Source organism: Capsicum annuum, chromosome 9, assembly GCF_002878395.1.
Source record: "Capsicum annuum cultivar UCD-10X-F1 chromosome 9, UCD10Xv1.1, whole genome shotgun sequence".
In the NCBI taxonomy this organism is placed as follows: domain Eukaryota; kingdom Viridiplantae; phylum Streptophyta; class Magnoliopsida; order Solanales; family Solanaceae; genus Capsicum; species Capsicum annuum.
In genome coordinates, this window is record NC_061119.1 from 31888670 (window position 1) to 31899144 (window position 10475).

Here is a 10475-nt window from a genome sequence, read left to right on the forward strand (position 1 = left end):
CTCCGTGATGTGCTAAACTTCCAGGTCGCAAAATTTTATAAGTGGGACTGCTCCGCGATGCAGTGGTTTCGCGGACCTGTACTGGAAATTGCCAGGTGAGAATTTACGGCTCTCCGTGATGCGTTGATTTTGCGAACCTTCACTGGAATTTGACCATTGCTATTTTTTTGGTCAGCGCGATGCGGAGTTTGTTTAAATGAGGATTCCTACTTTCCAACTTTCCTTTTTTATCTTTATTTCACTCCCTTGTATTCCTTCAATCCTTCTATATCATCATTGTATCCAAATGCGTATAATTCTTCATGATTTTTAGCCTTAAAGTACTAATCATATCCATTAGGCACAAAGCGGAATAAAAGTTGAATTATGCTTAAGAATTCATAAAAAAGTTCTTGAATTAAGTCTAAATCTGGGTGTATATTGGTGCTTTGAGCATATAAATATGCCCAAGATCACCACCCTACACTTAAAACCTTGTTCGTCCTCGAACACTTTAATTTAAAAGTACAATCAGTTCCTCTTTACATCACAATCTTAAAGTTCTGCTGCAATGGGCACTTACACTTTGCAATAGTGTATTCTTACATCAGAATGTCAAAACAATTTTAGTATATGAGGCAATTTAGTACAAGTTTTTCTATCTCAATAATGAATTTCTAACATACCGGAAAAGTCAATCAAAGAAACACAATAAGTAATCCGGCTTTCATCCGCCTGCATCCTCACTCAAGAAAATTTCCCCATATTAACTTACACTGATATCTATGCAAACATAGGGAAGTATCAGCATCAAAACACTCGCTCTCAACAAAGAATTCATACATGCTAGTGAACGAACCATAAACTTGCCCTTAGTGTACTATTCCACTAATAGTTGGATGTTTAGGTGAAGGATCAACTAGGTTTTTTTCGGGTTGTAATAAAGGCTTGGAGACAGGTAGGTACTATTTGGGGAAATAGTGACTATTGCTCCTAAGCGTTTTAGTACAAGAACTATCAATTAAATCTGTTCTCCAACACCAATTTATCCTTCTATTTTCTCCCCATTCTTTCATTTTTCAAATCCTCTTTCAATTGGCTTATTTACTCAAACCAGGTTGGGAATATTAGTTATTCCTTCCATATACTTCTCTTTTTCGTACCAATTTCATGCTACACACCCCTATTATAGCCACCTTTAACTTAAGCGAAAAACCTTCCTTAAGGTGCTCATTATCCAACTGGACCAGGGCCAAAACAGGTTCATTGTAACATTTCTATTTACTAACTCCCAATTGCACCCAAAATCTTTAAACATCAATAACAACTACTTAGGGGCATTAAATTTTATCTTTTTTTCTCCTTCTCTTTGACATTCTTAATCTCCTCTTAGTTTTATATTAAAACTCTCAGGAGCTTATTTGGATCAAATTAAGATTTATCAAAGAAAGGATAGGGCTACATAATAGGCTACCAAAGAAAGAGGCTAAAGGCACAATGGGGCTAACTAAGACTATACACCAAGGTAGGTCTATTTAGGCTAGTAACACGGTTGTCAAATAAATGCCTACATCACTTCCTACACCCAACACCTTTTATTTTGCTTTATAAACACATCGGGCAAGTTCTAGTTATTTCTATTCATGTAGAATATACACAAATCCTCACACTCACAGTGCATGCACGAAATCTAACCGAATCCTTAAGGTCCCTGATCTTTAATTCAGAATTAAGCCAACACATCAAATTTCACTTATAAAGATAAAATTATCTGTACTCAAATCAATACTCTTATGCTCATTTATACCTTGTTTAATTTACATTACTGCGAAGATGGCCCATTCCACACACTCCTCTAAGATAGTGATTAGGTTCTCGTTTATTCTTTACTTCCTATGACCACTCCCCTTAAGATGATCATCATCCATCTATCATAGGGGATGGCAACTAACTATGACTGTTTATTCCTAATTATCAAAGAGGCCAAAAATAACTACTTGAAATTGAAACTTGCCAATGAGGGCGAAAATAACAACAAAATAATACTTTAAAATGAAGGCAACAAGCGATAAATGCCAAAGATGGAAAATTGCAATCCACAAAGTTACTAACTATTACAGACCAGTGCTCCGAATAGCTAGTACTTGCTAAATCAATAAAATAGAAAATAAAAAAAATTGTTCAACCAGCCATACTTAAAAGAAAGAAGATAAAATAGCAAAATACGAACCCATCAACCCACACTTAAATAAAGAACTGTCCCAGTGCTTTCAAATAAGCCTATAGTAGGGTGGTTGTATACTCCCTGGTCACTCAAATGGAACTATGGCAGTCATGTCCTTAGGAGTCCCGTCCACATCATCACCATCATCATCAGCTTCATCATCGTCAGACTGGTCCTTTTCATCCGACTCCATGTCTGAATCCCTGTACCTGTGCTTTTCATCAGTTGCTATATCATCATCAATCGGCTTAACAAAATCTGAGCCAATCCTTAACATAGTCCTAGAATGGTGCCCGAGGAGATAATCGAGCTCTATAGCATGCAGCTTCTCTGGTGTAGCTGGTCTGCCTTCTATCGTCGACAGTATAATCATAAAACCATAGAGCCTGCCTAGTACCTCATCAGTCCTCGTTTGTTGCTCCACCATGGTTAAAATTGGGGCAGTTTCCCTAGATGTGCTCCTTGCAGTAGTTCTATCTACAGGGCGAGTAATAACCTCGGGCTTATAATCTAGCTCCTCTTCATCAACCCTGCGCCTTCGTAAAAATCTAGTAACCAAACCTCCAAACCTAAAACTATGCCCCGCCTGGGTGCGCACCTTCTTCATCACAGAAAAAATCACATTACCCATATTTATCTCCACATCAGGATACATCAGGGCATAAATTAAACATATTATATCCCGAGTAACCTCCATTATATGCTTCCCTTGAATCAAGCATGAATAGACAATACGACCCCACATCTTTACTTTTTTTTTTATATGAGCATAAGGGAAGGAAGAGTGCAAACCTATAACACGATGCCTAGTCCAACGAGCTGAGGATCACTGACCACACAGTAGATGCCTGATATATGCATATGGAGGAGAAATAATAAACTTCCTCAAGAAATTTGGGTTTGCTTCTGGTATACCCAATAATTCATTAATATTAGCAGCAATGAAATGAATTACTTTCCCATGAACCTTTAACAAATGATCAGGATAACTGGGGTCCCAATTGGCGTAAAATTCTCTAACTAAATACAAATTGCACTCAGTCGGCTGATGGAAGATGAAATTCATGTTGATTGCCTCAATTCTTCGTACCATGGATGGACATTATCTCATAAGGCTAGAACGATTAATATACAACTCTGGGATATACTTGGCATCCGTATGCTTGGAATACCACTGCTTACCATCCTTGCAGACAACTTTGAATCTAATTTTGTGAACCTGCCCCCGCTGAAGTGGTGGGGCCCTAGGTACCCTAGTCAGTTGACCTTCAGATGGCCTGCTCCTTTTCCTAGCAGGTGCAGAAGGACCTATCTTTGCCTTGCCTTTGACTGGCTGTGGTTCCATAATGCCTTTGATCAAACCAAATACAACAAAAAGTTGAGTATGTGAAACCATGGGTCTAGCTAAAACTGAGTTTGCAATTTAGGTAACTATCCACCCCATACTTAGTTGTTATCTAGAACACATGCATCAACACACCGGGTACTCAGACTTCCCCTTTTTAATCTCATTATCGTATTAAAAGAGGGCATATTGCTCTTAGTGACTTCAAACCATAGTCATTAGTTATTTTGTCAGCTCACACACCATCTATGAACAAGATCATTTTGCTTTAGCATTGCACATACTAAATGTATTTACCTAAATTTTGACTAAAGCAATTAGCAGTACCAACAGGTCCCTAAAGTCAAAGTGCTCTTATAAAATAGAAACAAAAACCAACCCCTCCTCTTTTTGCACACATTGATATTCATGATGTATCCCCTATGCCATTTGCATATTGAAAACAAGAAATCAACAGGAATTCGTCCTCCATGTCCATATATCGCTTAGAAATCAGTAAACATAGTCAGTAGAAATCTCCCCAAACTACTCTACAACATCCCCAATCTCATTACTTGATCGATTATCATCTTAACAACTCAAAATTATGAAAACTAGATTAAGAATTCACAAAGATTGCAAGACAATATATCACATACAAAGCTATAATTCTCAACTACTATGATAGGGAAAAGAAAATTAGACCCAAATTCTATCCAACATCACAAGAAACAAAAGAAAAGAGAAATAAATTTAAATCCTACAGCACATCCTCTAAGGTTGAGAGAAGGATAAAAGTTGGGGAAAATTTGAGAGAAAAAGTAGGAGTGAAGTGGGAGAAGGCGGCACTTAAGAGGGAAATAAGAGGGTTTAGGGGGGTATTTATAGAGAGGCGGTTCAGGTTAGGTTAAATTTAATATTTTATATCTGATTTTAACCCCCTCCGCAACACAGTATGATCGCATCGACCTACTAGAGAAAGACAATTACCGTTGAGCTAACCACCACGATGCGGTAATTTTGCGTCAAGTCACTGTATTTTGACAATTGTCAATTTTCCAAGTGATGCGACGCGCTGAAATCGCAGATCCTTACTGGAATTTGACAATTGTCAAATCACACTTCTCCGTGTCACTGTAGAAATTGCGGATCCTTACTGAAATTTGACAATTGTTAATCTACCCAGTTCCGTATTGCGCCATTCTTCAAAACCAGATTTCCTTGTGTAATTTCACTCTTTTCTTACCTGAAAAGATCCCCACTTACACATATCATTTTGCAAGCCTGATTGCTTTCCTCAAATGTGGTAATCTTCTTATTTTCACTTTTTAATTCCCTGCAATCTCAAACAAAAACAACAAATTTGTAAGTAAAAATGGGTTTCCTCCCACTCAGCGCCTTAATTTTGGTTGTGGCCCGACTTATCCTTTTATAGTTTTATTTTTGTTTTGATTTTACAAGCTAAAAATTAAACTACCTATTACAACACATATGTAGGTTGCCTCCCACATAGCGCCTTATTTTATGTCGTGTCACGACTCAGCTCAACATCACTCATCAGCAAAAGTGATAGATTCTGTTTGCTTATCCGGATGATTTGCCCAATAATGCTTTACACGCAGTCCATTCACAAGGAACTTCTCCGTCTTCTATTTATTCCACAACTCCACAACTCCATGAGATTTCATATGCACCACTTCAAATGGTTTAGTCTATTTTGATTGTAATTTACCCTAAAACAACTTAAGTCGTGAATTGAACAACAACACAAGTTGTCCAGGTTCAAACACCCTATCTTGAATTTGCTTGTCATGATATATTTTTGTCTTCTCCTTATATAGCTTGGCATTTTTGTAAGCATGGAGTCTAAACTCATCAAGCTCATTTAGTTACAATAACCTTTTTTCCCCCGCGGTAGTCACCTCAAAGTTCAGCTTCTTTACTGCCCAATATGCTTGGTGTTTCAACTCTATAGGGAGGTAACACGCCTTACCATACACTAGGTGATATGCAAACGTCCCAATGGGCGTCTTGTACGCTGTTCGATAGGCTCAAAGTGCATCATCTAGCTTTTCTGCCCAATCTTTTCTCTGCCTATTCACTGTCTTCTGAAATATTTGCTTAATCTCCTGATTAGACACCTCAACCTGTCCACTAGTTTGGGGATGATATGCAGTGGCAACCTCGTGCCTAATACCATATTTTTCAAGAAGATTCTTGAACCAAGTGTTAATGAAATGCGTACCTCCATCACTAATTATTGCTCTTAGCATACCAAATCTGGAAAATATATTCTTCTTCACAAATTTCAGCACCATCTTTCATCATTAGTTGGACTCGCCATAGCTTCTACCCATTTAGAGACATAGTCAACCGCTACAAGAATATACAGATTACTTTTCAAAGGTGGGAATAGGCCCATGAAATCAATCTCCCAAATATCAAAGACTTCAACTTCTAAAATATTGTTGAGAGGCATTTCATGATGCCTAGATATGGTACCCAACCTTTGACATTGATCACAATTCTTTACGAAAGCCACTGCATCTCTAAATAGAGTAGGCCAGAAAAAACCTGATTGCAACACTTTTCTTGTAGTCCTCTCACCCCCCATGATGTCCACTATATGGAGATGAGTGGAAATCTTGTAACACTTTTGAAAATTCAGCCTCTGGAATACACCTATGAATAATTCCATCTGGACCCTGCTTGAAAAGGTACGGTTCATCCCAAATGTAAGCACGAGAATCATGGAGTAATTTCTTCCTTTGTTATGTGGTAGCATCAGGAGGATACACCTCATAAGCTATCAAGTTCATAATATCAGCATACCATGGAAACTCACCTGCATAAACAGACAACAACTTCTCATTAGAAAACTCTTCCTTAATACTAAGGAAGTCATCAACAATATAGTCTTGATTTTCCAGCCATGACAAGTGGTCAACAACTTGATTTTCAGCACCCTTCCTATCTCGCACCTCAAGATCAAATTCTTGAAGTAGAAGAATCCACCTAATCAGTCGTGGCTTCGCATCCTTTTTGTTCACCAGATACTTAATGGCAGCATGGTCTGTATGAACAATGACCTTGGTACTAACAAAGTAAGATCTAAACTTATCGAATGCATATACCACTGCCAATATCTCTTTCTCTGTAATTGTGTAGTTAACTTGAGCATCATTCATCACCTTGCTAGCATAGTAGATCGATCAAAATACCTTATATTTTCTTTGACCCAACACTGCTCCCATCACAATGTCACCAGAATCACACATCAACTCAAAAGGTAAATCTCAATATGGTGCGACAAGATAGGTGATTTCGTCAACTTCTTCTTAAGCTTTTCAAAAGCTTCATTACAATTAGCCCCAAACTCGAACTTAGATTCTTTCTCTAATAATTTGCACACGGGGCTTGCAATCTTTAAGAAATCTTGAATGAATCATCTATAGAACCCAGTATGTCCCAGAAAGCTCCACACTCCTTTGACTGTGACTGGATAAGGCAACTTTTCAATCACTTCAAACTTTGCTTTGTCAACTTTGAGCCCTTTGCATGACACTTTATGACCTAGGACAATTCCTTACTTAATCATAAAGTGGCACTTTTCCTAATTCAACATCAAGTTTATTTCTTCACATCGAGCTAGGACTCTGTCGAGACTCTGGAAACACTTTTCAAATGAATTACCATACATGGAGAAATCATCCATGAATACCTCCACAAATTCTTCCACCATGTCTGAAAATATCGCCATCATATACCTCTGAAATGTAGTAGGTACATTGCATAAGCCGAAGGGCATGCGTCTAAATGCATATGTACCATATGGACAAGTGAAAGTGGCCTTCTCTTAGTCTTTCGGTGCTATGCTTATCTGATTGTAGCCGGAGTACCAATCCATAAAACAATAATACTCTTGCCCCGCCAATCTATCCAGCATTTAGTCAATAAAAGGAATTAGATAATGATCTTTACAAGTCGCTTCATTCAACATCCGATAATCTATACATATTCTCCAACCTGTCACTGTACATGTGGGAATCAACTCATTATCATTATTGGTCACCACTGTCAATCCTCCCTTCTTTGGTATACAATGTACCGGACTTACCCATTTGCTATCGGAAATTAGGTAGACAATACCACTATCTAACCACTTGATCACTTCTTTTCTGACCACCTCTTTCATCACAAGATTCAACCTTCATTGTTGCTTCACTCTAGGTCTGTAACCCTCTTCCACGTAAATATTGTGCATGCAAAATGCTGGATTAATTCTTGAAATATCTGACATCTGCCATCCAATTGCCTTCCTTTTCCTCTTTAGAACAACTACAGCTTCCTATACCTATACATCTGATAATCTTGCAAACAAAATCACAGGCAAAGTATCTTGATCACCAAGAAAAACATATTATAAGTAAGGAGAAAGAACATTAAGCTCCAAGTTAGGAGCTTCTTCTTCTTAAGGCTTGGGTGATAGACCAATTGGTGTATTCAAAGGCTCGAATGACACTTTCTTCATCTCAATCACTGCCAAATTCATAACCTGGACTAATTTCAATGCCTTCATATGTCCATGCAGATCAGAACCCATCAAAGCTCGCACTAATGGATCATCAAACAACAATAACTGCCAATCCAAAGCTAGATCAATAACTGATATAGAAGACAACTCCTCATATATGGCTAGAAGTTTTAATGCTCTATACACATCGAAAACCTCTACTTTATTATGCGCTCACATTGTCATTTTTCTAGCTGCCATATCAATAAGTGACTGTTCTGTTGCTAAGAAAGGTCATCCTAAAATAAATAAAATAATAGGATTAGCCTCGAAGTCAAGAATCACAAAATCAACCAGAGAGATAAAAGATCCCACTTGCACCAACATATCTTCAATAATACCATCTGGCCTAGCAATTGACCTATTTACCAACTGCAACACAATATTCGTGGGTTTGAGACTCCTAAGACCTATCTTCCGATACCATAACTTGGGCATGAGATTTATGCTAGCACCTAAGTTACACAATCCACGTGAATAAATAGTCTATCCAATGGTAATCTGCAAGGTAAAACTACTTGGATCCTTCAACTTCATGGGTAATTTATTTTAAATTTTAGACTGTAGCATATTCAGTCAACCAGTTCTTATTGGAAACAATATCCTTTAAGTATTTCACATGTTTCGGCATACTCTGCAAAATGTCAACAAGAGGAAGGTTTACTTGAACCTGCTTTAGAAGATCTAGAAACTTCTTAAAACTGGCTTCCTCTTGATACTTCCTTGGCCTTTGAGGAAAGGGTAAGGGAATAGTCTTCTTCTCCAGACGAATCTCTTTACTTGTCTTTTTTTCCTTGACTTCCACATCTACATTCTCTTTCAGACTGTTATTAGTGATTGTGGGATTATCTTGCTCCTGAACCATCTCCTTAGTTTGCAGTCCACTCCTTATTGTAACTTCATTCACCTATCTAGGATTAGCCTCAGTGTTACTAGGTAATTCTTCTTGTGGCCTTGTATTCTGCAATCCTGCAATTTGACCCAACTGCAACTCCAGATTTATTATGAGCAATTGTTGACTCTTCAAATCAACTGCAAACTGTGCCTGTTAAGTCTTTATGTTGGCCATAAACTGTGCTTGTTAAGCCATGAACTGCTTAATCAAATCCTTCATATTACTATTCTGCACAGTCGCCTGATTATTCTGAGTCGACTGTGGATTTGATTACACTGGTCCCTTATACTGATTTGTATTTTGTGCTTGATTTTCACCCTATGAGAAATTAGGGTGGTTCCTCCAATTTGGATTATACGTACTGCCAAAATTTTGTTGACCCTGACGATTTGTATTCCCCACATAGTTAACTAAATCTAGATTAACAGAACATGCATCTGCTTTACGCTCACCACTTCCACAAACTTCACATCACGAGTATACCTGTTGAACTGCATTTGTTGTTGCTGCTGGTTGTATCGCACCCAACTTTAAGTTGTTGAGCTGAGTAGTCATATGATTCTGCATTTCTGCAATCTGTTCCTGTAATGTAGTGAATTGATCAACCTCTAATACCCCTGCAACCTTCTTTGGAGCACTCCTTAAGTCTGCATCCCAATCAGGATTCCCTTGTGCGATTCGATTCAGTAATGTGTACAGTTCTTTATATATTTTCTCCAAAGCTTGGCCTCCTACTGCTGAATCTAAGAGAATCTTAGTATTAGACTCAAGGCCTTCTATAAATGTATGCACCAAAACATTATTCGATTGATGATGAGGAGGATAATTTCTGAGCATACCTTTGAATCTCTCCCAAGCTTGGTAGAGATTTTCTCCATTTTTCTGTCTAAAACTCAAGAGTTCACTCCTCAATTGTGCAGTCTGAAGGGATGGAAAGAATCAAATAAGGAACTTTCGAGCATAAACTTCCCATGAAGTGATAGAGTGTGGTGTTTCAGTATGTAACCATCTCTGTGCTTCCCCGTTTAGAGAAAAAAGGGAGAGTGTCAACCTGACATAATCAACATTCATATCTTCAGGAATGTATGTATCACTTATTTCCAGGAAAGTCTATATATGCTACTATGGATCCTCATGTGAAAGTCCATAAAAGTGCCCCACAGAATTCAACAATTGCACCATATTTTGTTTTAATTCACACCGACCTTTGGGTTCAGGCTTTCGAATGATGTTAGTTACATGGTTCATAAATGGGACTGCCACCTCACGAACAGGTCTTGCATCTGGTTGAATAGGAACAACTGGAATAACAAGAGCTGGAACATTTCCAACATTTGGATCAGCAACAATTGGATCTCATATTTCAGACATCTATCCTTGTTGAATGTAATATTAAGCTCTTTGCCTCTCATAAAAAATTACTTCTGATTCTGCAAAGGGCTCTACTAACTCTTTATCCCTAGCCAGTCCAATGTTCAGC

At 38.0% G+C, this 10475-nt stretch overlaps 1 non-coding gene across 1 annotated transcript; it reads left to right on the forward strand.

Moving 5' to 3' along the window:
* Positions 1-9803: 9803 nt before the first annotated feature.
* LOC124887576 lies at positions 9804-9910 on the forward strand. Its single transcript, XR_007045342.1, has one exon. It is a non-coding gene; the product is annotated as a small nucleolar RNA R71 (small nucleolar RNA).
* The last annotated feature ends 565 nt before the right edge of the window (positions 9911-10475 follow it).